We start from the raw sequence: 14,052 nt of genomic DNA, 5'->3' as shown, positions 1-14,052 counted from the left end.
TTGTGAAAGGGCCAGGTCTGCAGCTTGGCACTGGATTGACAGCTTCCCTGGCCTTCTGATATGCCTGCTGCTGTTCCTTCACTTTCATGCGGCACTGCTGCTGATCCCTGCATCCACCATTCAAATTAATCGTAGATGTCCACGTTTCTGTGGATGATCCGAGATTGTGCCTTCACAGCCTCTTCTCTCCACAGGCCCAAGCATGTAGCCAGCATAGTCAGCTGGGCAGTTGCATGCAACAGTGGAGAGCTGCTAAGTGTGCTCACCAAAATGGACAATCACTAAAAGGCATTTCAAAAACATGTAGGGCTTAAGGGGGAGGTAGGGAGAGCTTCCAGTCTCCATGACCCTTGGGCAGTGGAGTTCACAACTGTGACCAAAGCGGTCAGTGTTGGGTATTGTGGGAAAGCTGCTGGAGGACTATTAGGGTCGACATAGGTAATGCAGTGTCTACATTCGTGCTGCATCAACCATAATACGTCAACCATAGCTCAACAGTTCTTGGGGAAGTGGTATTAGTATGTTGGAGTAATGGGGAGCTCACATCAGTGGAAGACAGGTTTCAGTGTAGACACATGCACAAGGCAGCTTATGTAGGCCTACCTTTGTACTATAGACCAGGCTTAAGTTACCCAGGGATTTCCGCTACTGTGCAGGAATGATAGGAAAAATGCTTATAGGGATGGGAGAAGCAAGTGGAAGAACTGGGATATCAGCATCCTTAGTTGAGAGGGTATGCCCACTGTTTCAAAGGTTTACAGCCTGGGAGTTCTGTTGGATCTCTAGCTATTCTTGATTACTCAGATGGCAGCTGTTCGTAAGAGCATATTTTATCATTTGCATTTAGGAGGAGGTTTTGTCTTTTTTTCCTCCCCCAAGATATGGATCTTATTGTAATAATCTTCCTTGGATTATTGTAATGGGGCTATATCTTAAAACATCTGGAAATGGCAGCTAGTACAGAAATCACAGGCCTGTTTATGAAGTGATGTTTCACACAAAATATTACACCTGCGCATTGTGACATGCCCTAGCTGACAGTTCATTTTGGGGTATAGTTTAAGTTACTGGCTCTATCCTGTGATGACCTAAATTATCTGGCCTATTTGAGAGTCTCTTTTTGGATAATAGCAGCACATTTGCAAGTATTCTATGTACTTGAACTAATACCCATTCCAAGTCTAAAAAGGAGACAGCAGCAGGATATTCTTAGTGAGAAGTTCTGGTCTCTGGAATTTGCTTCCTTCCTTGTTTCATTTGACCCTATATTTAGTGAATCTTCAAGGCATACTCCCAGTCTTTTTCAGGTGAGGCGGTCTGACTGGGGTAGATATGAAAGTGGCAGAGAAAATTTGCTTGAAGGACATTTTTTATGCATTGCAGGTGTATATATTCTGTGGAGGTCTGGGATTTTGGGGCAATTGTTTTATTTAGGGCTGAGGAAGGTTTTTGGAGTGAGATCCTTTTAACTATCTTTTTGTCATTCTGACTGAATATATATGGTTTTAAAACACTTTGTAGGGATCTAGAAGTTACCGATAGATACAATAAGTCTGAAAGATTAATTTATTCATTTATTGTATAGATCTTTAGGAAGAGTACTTCCCATATTCACGGAATTTGCTGAATTTATTCTTTTTATTTAGTTACACGGCACTTTTATTTGAATGAGTTTTTACCTTAATCTTCTCTTCTCATTTTGATCTATGGTAAAGCCATATTCACAGGTTTGGAATCACTATTCTGATGTTCTAATTCATACAGCTAAAGCCATATTTTTTTTTAAAAGGAAAAAGAACATAAGAACGGCCATACTGGGTCAGACCAAAGGTCCATCAAGCCCAGTATCCTGTCCTCTGACAGTGGCCAATGGTAGGTGCCCCAAAGGGAACGAACAGACAGGCTATCATCAAATGATCCATGCCCTGTCACCCAATCCCAGCTTCTGGAAAAAATGTAATATGTGTAATAAATATGGCAACTACTTATGAAGGTAGTCTGTCACTGTTATATTAAGGTATTTGGGGTGGAATTCTCTCTCACTGAGACATAAGTACCTTAGACTAATGTTTCTTTCAGATTTATAATGGTCATTAATACTGTCACCTCTCTGCTGAGTGTTAGCAGTTGTTCTGGGCCTGCCACATTAGTTGCCTCTTGGAAGAGAAATCAGTGACATGGAGTCTGGGTATTTTCTTAGTGCTACTTTTCTATATTATACTATACAATTGTGTCTTTAAACTGCAGCAAGGGAGATTTAGGTTGGACATTAGGAAAAAGTTCCTAACTGTCAGGGTAGTTAAACACTGGAATAAATTGCCTAGGGAGGTTGTGGAATCTCCATCTCTGGAGATATTTAAGAGTAGGTTAGATAAATGTCTATTAGGGATGGTCTAGACAGTATTTGGTCCTGCCATGAGGGCAGGGGACTGGACTCGATGACCTCTCGAGGTCCCTTCCAGTCCTAGAGTCTATGAGATCTTGTCAACCATTACATAGGCTCTCTCTTTCAAGAATCAGTTAAAACACCAGTGTCTAGTTCCCAGTGAACTCTGCACCAAGAATTGAATCTAGTTTGCTCTAGGTAGAGAGCAAACACCATTGATTGCTACTTGTCACAGCTCTCCACAGACAACCAGCATCACACAACTAACAGTACAAACATTCTAAGATTGAACAGCTTCCTCAGGCTAAGAAAAAAGCATTTGTAGCACTATATGTAACAACATCAGCTAGTGTCTCCCACCACAAATGATTACCTGTTTTCCCCATCTTATCAAATGTAGATATTATTTATAATATACATCCCTAATTATTATGCCTTAATTTTCCCCTACCCCAAAATGTGTTCTTTCCTACAATTACAGTGAAACCTCATTATCCTGTTAATCGATAGGTCTTATTCTGAAGCTCTTACTTGCAGAGACCACAAGACTACTCACATGACTAAGCTACTCCTGGGAATTCTGGCCGCAGGACGAGATCCCGTGTTTGTTCTATTACTGACAAATATTGTGGATTGTTGCATCACTTAAGTGGGGTATGATGACTATGGGGTCACCGGACCAGGGCAAGGTGTTTGAGGTGCCAGCTTCACCAGGTTTGCCAACTGGCGGTTCGTTCACAGGGCCTGACTCAACTGCGTTCCCCTCAACGGAGCCATCCACCATGGCAACTGGGACAAGCGCTGCAGGAAGTGTGACTACACAAACGAGACCCTGCCCCGTGTCCTGATGGCTGCTGAAAGCCATCCCACCATCCCTGGGGAAGATCACCCTCGACTCGGCCATCCCTGGGACAGCAGACTGTGACCCGACATCGTCATGATGGACGCAGAAAAGAAGGTCCTCGTGGTAGATGTCACGGTGCCCTGTGAAAACAGGTCACTGGCCTTCCACTGGCCCGAGCCTGGAAGGCACCAAAGTACATCCCTCTGGCTGAAATCCTGACAGCCCAGAGCTATGAGGTCCAGATACACCCTGATCGTAGGAGCCCTGGGCTCATGGAACCCCCACAACGAGCTGGTTCTGAGAGCGTGCAGAGTTGGTCAATGCTACACCTGGCTCATGAGACAGCTCATGATGTCCGCCACCATTAGGTGGTCCAAAGACATTTATACGGAACACATCACAGGATACCATCAATAACACACTGAATAATTGAGACTGCCGACCAGGGAAATAACCCACTTCCTTCGCTGACGAACCAAGGGACGCACCCCACCCATGTACTCATTCGCTACAACGATACTGACTTAGACTCCTTATACATTCCATGGGTGGTGTACCCAAGCCCACTTATCCACTGTCACTTTAAAAACTCTTGCACCCCAATCTGGGTCTATGCCAATTACGTGATATCTATGTATCTCTTCACCCTTGCAACCGATACCTGTAATCCCTCATAACTCAAGCCTGACCCTAGATGTACAATATCTTCCCTTTTCACTTGTGTCTATTTAATTTTAAACAATAACTTTAATACAATTTTTAAATTTGTTTCCACTCTTGTATAAAGCAGGTGCTTTCAGTTGCACTCCAATACTTGAGATAATGGTTTGAACTGCAGAGAATAATACAATAAATCATTTTGCTGACAACTGTGGCTTCATATGTACAGAATTAATGCAATATCAAGGTCAATATTTGGTTTTCATTCACTCAGAAGAATAAGAGAAAGATAGGTTCTGATATACAATTAAAAAAACAAGGTATGGAAAAGAACTAGGGTAGATGGATTTACGATGAACTATGATCTAAACCAGTGGTAGCAACCTATGTTATGCATGCCAATGGCAGCACACAAGCTGATTTTCAGTGGCACTCACACTGCCGGGATCCTGGCCACCAGTCCAGGGAGGCGGGGAGGCTCTGCATTTTAATTTAATTTTAAATGAAGCCTCTTAAACATTTTAAAAACCTTATTTACTTTACATACAACAATAGTTTAGTTATATATTATAGACTTATAGAAAGAGACCTTCTAAAAACGTTAAAATGTATTACTCAACCCCAATCTCAATTTACAAGAATTCACCCTAGATCCCACTTGAAATTGAAGCATCATCCTTCTAGCTCCACAAACTCTTTCAGCAGCAACTTCCCCCGTGCGCTTCAATGATCCCATGCAATTAGTAAACACCTGGAGCAGGCACGGCACCCGCCCATTATTTTTATGCTAGGGTGGCACGCTTGCACAAGGGCAGCCTGAAGGGGGCGCAGCAGCAGAAGGTGGGGACGCTGTGGTAAGACAACTTCCACCGCAGCCCGGGCTCCAGCTCCTCCTCTCGCTGTTGGGAGTCTGGGGCTCGCGGTGAGTCACGCACTCGGCCCCGGCCTCCTAGCTACACAAACTTTATTATTGTTCCCAAGTCGCTGTGGGAGCTATTGAAAGGCTCCGAGCCTCACGGAGTTGGAGGTACCAGCCCAGGGGTAACAAAGCCCCGGGGGCAGCAGGGGACGGCGCCCACTCCCTCCCCCCGGCTCCTCCCTGGCGCAGGATTATTGCTCAACAACCAGGAGGGATTTACCTGCTGCTCTTGGGAGTTGCCTCCTCCCGCGGCGCCAGCTGAGCCAGAGGCGGCCGCCTGCATCTCCCCTTCCTCCTGCGGCTGCCGAGCCGGGGCCGCTCCCGGGATTTCTCCGGCCCCAGACACAGCGGCGAGGGGGCCCCAGCCAGGTAGGCGCTTTACGCGCTCTTTGGCGAGCGGCGCCCACGTGTGGGTGGGTGTCTGTTCTCCGGGGCTGCGCTGGCCTGGGGCGGCTCCCCGCGCCCGATACGGCCCCGTGCACAGTGCGGCGGGGAGGGCCGGGGCTGTGAGGCGGGATGCGCGGGGACAGACTTGCCCCGAGGAGTGTGGTGATGGGTCCCCGGCGCAGGGGGGGTCCGCCGCGAGCTGGGAAGGGAGGCGGCGCTGCGTTGCGCTGCGCTCTAGTCCGCGCGCGCCCGCGGAAATGGGATGCGCAGCTCCTAAGCCAGAGCGCGGGCCCGCTCTCCCCTTGCGCGCAGGGGGCCCCCAGCGCTGCTGGGGGGCTCGCGAGCTCGTCACCTGCGCCCGTGGCTGCTGGGGCGGCGTGTGCAACGGAGGGCTGGGTCGGTGCTGCTCTGACCTTGCGTGTGGCAACAGGAGCGATGCCTCAGCTCAGCCCCTTCCCTGCCGAACAAAACCGGCCTCCTTCAGTCCGCAAACTGGGTCTGCCCCCGCTTGGGGTGCAGGATACCGGGGCAGGGACGGAGCCGGTGAAACGTGAGGACGCTTTTCTACCGCCTTTTGTTCGAGCTCGGTGCTAATAATTGTCCCATTTCCCAATCGATTGGACAGACTCTCTAGCTTCCCCCAGGAAGGGCTATGCTATTGACTCCATCTCATTAGGAAGTTAGATCTCCTCTACGAATAGGAACCGGCCGGTTGATGACATTATATAGGTCATAGGAAATAATTCCCTCTTAAGCGCCTTTAGTGCCTCAGGATTCTTTGCTGCTTTTATCTTTTTGGTTGAAGGGAAGAAAGGTTTCCCTCTTCTAATGCAAACCCCCTCCTTTAGCAGTGTAACTTGCACAGCCTGAGCCACAAACTTCCCTGATAGAAGGTACATTGAGTACTGACTATTCTCCTGCAAAACATCTAGGACTGGAGAAAGAAAATACTAATTTATTTCGGAGATTACTTTCACCCTATAAATGTAATTCATACATCTGAAGCATTTGTACCACTTTGTTAAATTACACAAGAGATTATTGCATCAGTTAATCAGTTTTCTCCCTTTGGGAGCTGTTTTCTGTTTGTTGTTGTAATACAGATTTTTTATTTATTTTATTTATTACTAAGGAAGTTCACATCCTATAGTAGACTGCTTACACATTTCTTTCTGTGTGTAAGCCACATCCCCACCTCTTTCCAGACAAACATAGAATACAATAATTTATAGAGCTGAAATGCCAATTGATTGGTCTGTCCTGATAAGGTATTTCCCGTGTTGCCCTACTCTTAAAGGAACACTGTAAAAAATGTTTGACAGAATGTTAAAAATAATACTAATGTGTGACTTTTCTTCTCTCAATCGTTGTTGGTGGTGACATTTAAGGCCCAGGCCCTGCAACATGCTCCACAGGTGTACATTGTTGTGCCCATGTGGATACCCATGATCTTTCATGGGGCTCTGCACTGGCACAAAGATCTGCCAGCATGGAAGATCTTCCAGGATCAATGCCTATGATTTCTATAACTTTGTGCATTTGGCAGCACTCTAGTGTTTTTCATGTTTTCCCTCTGTTTGGTTTCCTTTATTTGCATGGATCTCTCACTCAGCAACAAAGAGCAGGAAAACACTTAAAAATAAGCAAGTGTGACCGTAAAATCCGCAAAACAGATAGGTAGGGCCCTACCAGATTCACAGTCCATTTTGGTCAATTTTGCAGTCAGAGTATTTAAAAAAGTGTAGATTTCAGATATTTAAATCTGAAATTTCAGGGTGTTGTAACTGTAGGGGTCCTAAACCAAAAAGGAGTTTTGCGGGGAAGGGTCACAAGGTTAGTGTGTGTGTGTGGGGGGGGGGGGGAGAGGGTTGTGGTACTGCTCCATGACTTCTGTGCAGCTGCTGGCAGCAACTCTGCCTTCAGAGCTGGGTAGCTGGAGAGCGGGGGCAGCTGGCCGGGAGCCCAGCTCTGAAGGCAGAGCCATTGCCAGCAGCAGTGCAGACATAAGGATGGCATGGTATGGTATTGCCACCCTTACTGCTGTGCTACTGCCTGCGGAGCTGGGCCCACAGCAGCTGCCGCTCTCTGACTCCAGCTCTGAAGGTAGCAGCGCAGTGGCATTTGCATAGTATTGTAAACCTTACTTCTGTGCCGCTGCTGGTGGGGTGGTGCTCTCAAAACTGGGAACACAGCCAACGGCCACTGCTTTCCAGCCACCCAGCTCTGAAGGCAGTGCAGAAGTAAGGATGGCAATACTGCAGCCTCTCTAAAATAATGTGGTGACCCCCCCCCCCCGCAGTGTCCTCTTGAGTCAGGACCCCCAATTTGAGAAACAGTGGTCTCCCACCGTGAAATCTGTATAGTATAGGGTAAAAGCACACAAAAGACCAGATTTCATGGAGAGAGAGACCAAATTTCATGGTTTTTCATGGCCATGAATTTGATAAGGCCCTACAGACAGGGGAATTTAGGAGCAGGTGTTTGTTCCTGAAACTACTTTGAACAATTACAGAATACTAGATTTCTGATGTATTGTGCCCCTTTAAGTTTCCAAATCATAGTCATCTTCCTCCCAGCTGAGCCAGAATGGACTTCTTCAGCAGCCAGCAGTGCTGCTCTTTACCTAGTTGGTTGCTGTTGACCAGTGCAAGACCCCGATCCTGCACAGTGCTCCATTTCTTTGTGTCCACGGAGTGTCCATTTAACTTCAGTGATCCATGTACCCACGTGGAGCTGTTTGCAGGACTGGGGTCTCACTTGCTGAGGATTTGAGGATGATGCCTCTACAGTATTTCCAGCTTTTGGGGAGAGAGGGAGATATCAAAATTGTGTCTCTTACCTAGTAGTAGTATACAATATAAGATTGAGCATTTGACTGGTCCATAAATAATTGGTCAGATGACCAGAAAAATAATTATTAAAATATTGTCAAATGTCAAAAATGGTCCATATATCTTAAAGAACTGATTTTATTGGAACAGTAACAAAAAAGAATAAGACTTTATCGTTTCCAATAGGCTTAGCCTTATTTATATCTACTTACAAAAGCAAGTTTCTTAACTGAGTTATTTTAATTCTGAAAATGCAAAACACAATGAAATTAAGTTCTGAAAAACAGAAGTATACATGATACAATCATGACATTGTGTGCATCAGCAGGTTCTTGCTGAAATGTTTGGTATTTGACTGTGGTCAAATAATAGTTGATCAGTTGACATTATTTGACCTCTCAATTGGCCGGTTTGCCAAGCCAAAGCAATAGAACAATATTGTTATGTCATCAGTTCAATATTTCTGCAAATTTTGATAGAATTCTGTGCTCTTTTTGGATTATAATTTTGTGATGTTAATGTATTTTCTACAATAACACTTGTAAAACAAGTGGGGAAAAATTATGGATTGGAAGGTGATTACATTTCTGATTTAGGCTCTCATCCCTCAGTTGGATTTGTGCAGATTATTCCATTTTTCTACATAATGTCCCATAAACTTCAGTAGAGCTGTGTACAGGTGCAGGGGTCTGCCTGCTTGGAACTGATTTCTGGGATTAATTCTGTAATGTGCTGTTTTTTTGGTCCGTTGCTAGTTGGGCTTCATGTATGTAGAGGTCAGAGAGAGGCTGGAGGAGAGGAAAGTGAAAAAGCCTGAAGTTTTGAAGTCTGTCTCTCAAAGTGGTTGCAAAGGAAAACAATCCCTTTAATACATTGCTGTGGTGGAGAATGTGGTTGCAGTGCAGAGTTGCCAGAACCCTAAGATGCCTTTTTTCCATTTTTCTCTGGATAGATTTGCTTAACCATTTTCTACTATTGGCTATTTTTTTAATCTATTTATTGAGCAAAAGAAATTGATGAGATGTGTATGGAAAAAAGAAAGGAGTTTTTATAATTTGTTTTGACTTTGGAAGCTGCTGATAGTTTTTCTTTTATGAGTTTGCTATTTACATTCTGATTTTTCTGCTTTGGATTTCACTGCATCTGTATCTTGGTCCTGGCTAAATTACAAATTATGAAAAATAAAACGGTGGGTTGTATTTGTTTTCGTTTTTTTTTTTTAAATGCCATCAGGCCTTTCTATAGGAGTCTGTCACAGAATTTTAAAATTCAAATTTGGTGTATCTGCTTTTTTCTTTCAAAGGAAAGGCTAATCATGCCTCTGAGTGCATATTTGTAACCGTTCAGGTTTGCTAACTTTGTGTTCGCTTGGAATCTAAACTTTTGAAGCTATTCACTTGAGAAGTATTGAGGTCTTTTCAGTGTACAACACAACTCTTAAAATGTTTGATTTATTTATACAAATACTGCTGCTCTTACCTTTGAATATCTTGTACTATTACACTACAAACACTACCTCAGCCATTCTCACAGAAAGTCTTATAGCATGATCTTTTTTCAGTTCTGACTGGTGTGGTGGAATATAGGCTACCCCTTATTTGAGCTGCATACTCTGATATTTAATGTGCACCTCGAATCATCTGGCTTGGTGTTCATCCCAGGATAATCTTATTATGGCTCTTGCATTCTCTTTCAGACATAACTCATCCCTGTGCTAAGTGAGCATTGACATACTCTTCCCACACTTAGAGCAAACGTGCACACTTCATGAATTTTTCATTATCCTTTTCTCAAGACACTGTCCTCGTAACCCCTTGTCTCAGGGGTTGTCTCTGCTGTGCTGTGGTGGGGGTGTGAATTGCAGAGTAAACCGAAGTGTTGCACTCTGACTGCCCTGTGTGACGCTGGTGTGAACTAAAAGTTACCTAGTTCCTGTTCAAACATAGTCCTCTTCAAACAGGACTATTTCAAATGTGAAATAAGTACTTTTTAGTTTGTTCCAGCAGCATCCATGCAGGGAAGACTGCAAGTTTAGAAATCAAATCAGCACAATGTAAAGACTTGAGACTATTACAGAATCAAACCCAGCTGCACTCAGAAACACTGATCCTTCCAGCTGCTATTACTGAGAACAGAGTAGAGAAGCTGGCATCTTCTGACAGTTAACACAGCTATTGTATAGAGCAGGGGTTCTCAAACTGTGGGTCGGGACTCCAAAGTGGGTCATGACCCTGTTTTAATAAAGTCGTCAGGGCTGGGGTTAGACTTGCTGGGGCCCAGGGCCTCAGCCCTGAATGGTGGGGCTCAGGCTTCGGCTTCAGTCCTGGGTGGCCTTGCTGAGTTTACAGCCCCTGCTCCCTGCTGCCTGGGCTGAAGCACTTGGGATTTGGCTTTGGCCCCCTTGCCTGGGATGGCGGGAGTGGGGCGGGCTTAGGCTTCAGTCCCCCTTTCTGGGGTCATGTAGTAATTTTTGTTGTCAGAAGGGGGTTGCCATGCAGTTAAGTTTGAAAACAGCTGGTCTAAAGCGGACACTCCTGAAACATTTGTTCCAGGACATACACATTTGTAGCATATCTAGGTAAAAATACTAGTACAACAATAACCAAGAGGTGGTATATGTTTTTAATCATGTTAACTCGATTAATTTAGTGCAATTGAAAAGCCCCGATAGGATGCAGGGTTCTGTCTTGGGCTACAACATAGCCAGCTTCAAATTTAAGCCATGGTGGGAGTGTTAGAATTAGGCTTACTACTGATGTGTTAACTGCTATGTGCTCTGGACCTGCTTTGATTCTCTCAGAAGTTTCAGTGACAGCATATAATATTTCATATTTTGCATGAATTCAGAGCAAACTTGCATGTTTTTAGCTGTACTTTTGAAGGGCTGTACTGGGAGATGGGTCAGGATCTGAATTTTAAACTGAAATGTCGCATTTCAGTGTTCTAGAACTAGTGTGTGTACCTTGAAGCAACACAGAAACTAATAAAATAACTAAACTTTTTGGTTATTTTATATTAGGGTGCAACAACTTAAGTATTAAAAATGAATAACTGTTGCAAATGGAACTATATTTTTTTTCCTAAACAGACTTTAGTGCATAGTTCTAAATGCATGCATATTTAAGAGGATAATGACTTTAGAGAAATCATTATAGAGAGGCATCAACATCTCTAGTGTGTACATTTCATTTGGTTTCACATATTATAGTTCTGGGTTTCATTGTGAGCATATAAGACTTGCTCAGTTTGAGGCCATGTCCACACTACAAAATTCAGTCGATGCAAATAAAATCAGCATACAGCCGCTGAAGTTTGTATATTGTTTGGGCATGTGCATGCATCAATGTGACATTGATGGAAAGTGTGGTACACCCTGCAGAGGTATCCTACTATGCCCCTCACCGCAGTATGGGGCAGTGCCTTTTGGCATTCTTTTTTGCAGTGCTTTGTGGGACAGTAGTGAGTCACCAACAGACTTCTGAAAAGTAGGGGTTAAGTTCCCAATATGCTACTTTGCACATCCCATAATATTCTGCAAATCCCGTAAACGTGATGCCATTTTTTAAAACCCCCACTATCCCGTGGGGGTCATTTCAGTGTCTACTATCTCTGTGACAGAAGTATGGAGAGTGCAGAGCCTAAGCACAATTCTCTGGTACATCCTTGTATTAGCAATGCCTACTTCTCCATTACTTGCACATCCTGAGGGTGTACTGCTACAATTTGGATTGTGATGCAGAGATGGGTGATGCTGATGGTCATAGTGAAAAACAATGCCAGGTTGCTCCTGATGTTCATGGAGCAGCTCCTCACAGTGCAGCACCATTTTGGGGCCTGAGGAATGAGCACTGATTGGTCGTGGGATCAGATTGTAATACAGGTTTGGGATGACTACCATTGGCTGCAGAACTTCTGGATGCAAAAGGTGACATTCCTGGATTTGTGTGCCAAGTTTGCCCCAGTCCTCCAGAGCAGGGACACCAAAATGAGTGTCATTGACCATGGAAAAGCAAGTTGGGATCACGCCTGGAAACTTGTAACACCAAATTCCTATTGGTCAGTGGGCAATCATTTTGAAGTTGGAAAATCCACTGTGGGGGCCACTGTCATCTTCTGCTTCTGTGACTTTTGGTCATATGCAGGACATAGTGGATAAATGTGTAGCAGTGCGTTTCCTAAACTGCAGTAGAGTGACAGACAGCGCACATATCCCTATTTTGGCATTGGCCCACCTTGCCACAGAGTACATCAACAGAAAGGGCTACTTTTCTATGATTATGCAAATACTAGTGGATTACCAGGGATGCTTAACTGATATTAATGTGGGCTGGGCAGGGAAGGTATATGTTGACTGCATCTTTAAAAACACAAGACTTTTTTAAAAAGCTGCAAACAGGGACACTCTTCTCCGACTTGTGCATTGACATTGGAGATGTTGAAATGTCCCGATATATTCTGGGAGACTCAGCCTATCTTTTGCTCCCCTGGCACACAGTTATTTGCTGGCCGAAAAGATTAAACTATTGGCTCAGTAGGTACAGAATACCTGTTGCATGTGCTTTTGGTAGATTTGAAGGGGTGCTGGTTGTGTTAACTAGGGTGATCAGGTGTCCTGATTTTATAGCGACAGTCCCAATATTTAGGGATTTGTCTTATATAGGTGCCAGTTACCCCTCATCCTCTGTTGTGATTTTTTTCACACTTGCTGTCTGGTCACCCTAGTGTTAACTGACTAGATTGGATCTCATCAAGGAAAAACATCCCAGTGCTTATAGCTGCTTGTTGTGTCCTGCGTAGTATCTGTGAAGTGAATAGGGAAAAGCTGCTACCAGAATGGAGAGGAGAGATTGACTGGCTCCTGTCTGCTGAATCTGAACAGCCAGGGACAAGGGCTATTAGAAGAGCCAACCATGGAGCTATGTGATTAAAGGAGGCTTTAAAGGAGCATTTTAACCGCAACAGTAGCGGTCTCTGTTGATTTTCATGAAGCAGAGTTTGTCTGGTTTGTATTATAATATTCTGTATGTTTTTATGAATTCTGTAATACTTGGTGTACATTTACAAATGTGGTTGATTCTTTGCCTCCTGCTATATGTTCTACAATGCTTGGTGTGAACTAATAGAGATACTCTGACTCTACAAAAATAGAGCTTTATTGTGTGCACATCAGCAGTTAACAAAATTAGGGTGCAAACAAACACATACAAACTGAGGATGAACCACAGTTTACAATCCCAAATTGAAGTGGAAGTAAACAGTAAACATGTATGTCAATGTTTGTAAACTGTAGCTCAGTGCAGTCCATTGTGGCTACATACATACCCGTCAGTCTGTGGTTTTACATGTCACTTTTTGCCACTTGGCAGGGGGTGCTAGGGGTAAGAATGTATATTGTGGTGCCAAGCCAAAGCAGCTGTAGAAGGCAGCAAACTTGGAGTTCTTCTAGGACTGCAAAGGCTGCTGAGTCTAGATTCTTTGGACCTGTAGGTCAATAATGGTCTAAAACATTTGGGTTTGTTGCTTGAGCAAACCCATTATGCCCAGAGAGAGACAGGATTCCTGCCTTGTGCCAAAGATATGAAAGGGGGTGGAACAGAACAAAGAGGGTTGCCAGTCATGAGAAATCCTCTAGTTACCACCTGAGCTGTAACTAATAAGAACTGCACCAGGGGAAGGGATTGGGCCCAGACTAAGGAGGAGTCTAGTCTGTGAAAGAAGCTTATTGGAACATCTCTGAGGATGAGATTTACTTGTATTAGGCTTAGACTTGTGTGTTTTGTTTTATTCTGCTTGGTAACTTACTTGGCTGCTACTCTGAAACTTGTTCTGTCTGTTAGTACTTAAAACCACTTAAATCCTACTCTTTATACTTAATTAATAAACAGTGATTTTTATTAACCCTGAGTAAGTGATTAATACCTGGGGGAGCAAACAGCTGTGCATCTCTCTATCAGTGTTATAGAGGGTGGTCAGTTTATGTGTTTTACCCTGTATAAGGTTTATACAGAGTAAAACAGATTTATTT

General features: G+C 44.0%; 2 protein-coding genes across 7 annotated transcripts in view; one reads left to right on the top strand and one right to left on the bottom strand.

The window, feature by feature from the left end:
• SH3D19 (SH3 domain containing 19) overlaps positions 1-5,326 on the bottom strand; it is a 169,797-nt gene extending 164,471 nt beyond the window's left edge. Inside the window, exon 1 of the mRNA XM_030563551.1 lies at positions 5,030-5,326. The gene's annotated coding sequence lies outside the window, so the exon portion shown is untranslated. The remainder of the gene's footprint in view (positions 1-5,029) is intronic.
• FAM160A1 (family with sequence similarity 160 member A1) overlaps positions 5,098-14,052 on the top strand; it is a 156,488-nt gene continuing 147,533 nt past the window's right edge. For 5 of the 6 annotated variants that reach the window (XR_004000520.1, XR_004000521.1, XM_030563554.1 and 2 more), the window contains exon 1: positions 5,115-5,178. The gene's annotated coding sequence lies outside the window, so the exon portion shown is untranslated. Of the gene's footprint in view, positions 5,179-14,052 lie in introns of all 6 variants that reach the window. The other variant, XM_030563553.1, reaches the window with a different exon arrangement.

This window comes from Gopherus evgoodei, chromosome 5, assembly GCF_007399415.2.
Source record: "Gopherus evgoodei ecotype Sinaloan lineage chromosome 5, rGopEvg1_v1.p, whole genome shotgun sequence".
NCBI classification, from domain to species: Eukaryota; Metazoa; Chordata; order Testudines; family Testudinidae; genus Gopherus; species Gopherus evgoodei.
The sequence above is the reverse complement of the archived record's forward strand: the minus strand, read 5'-3'. Positions and strand labels throughout refer to the sequence as shown.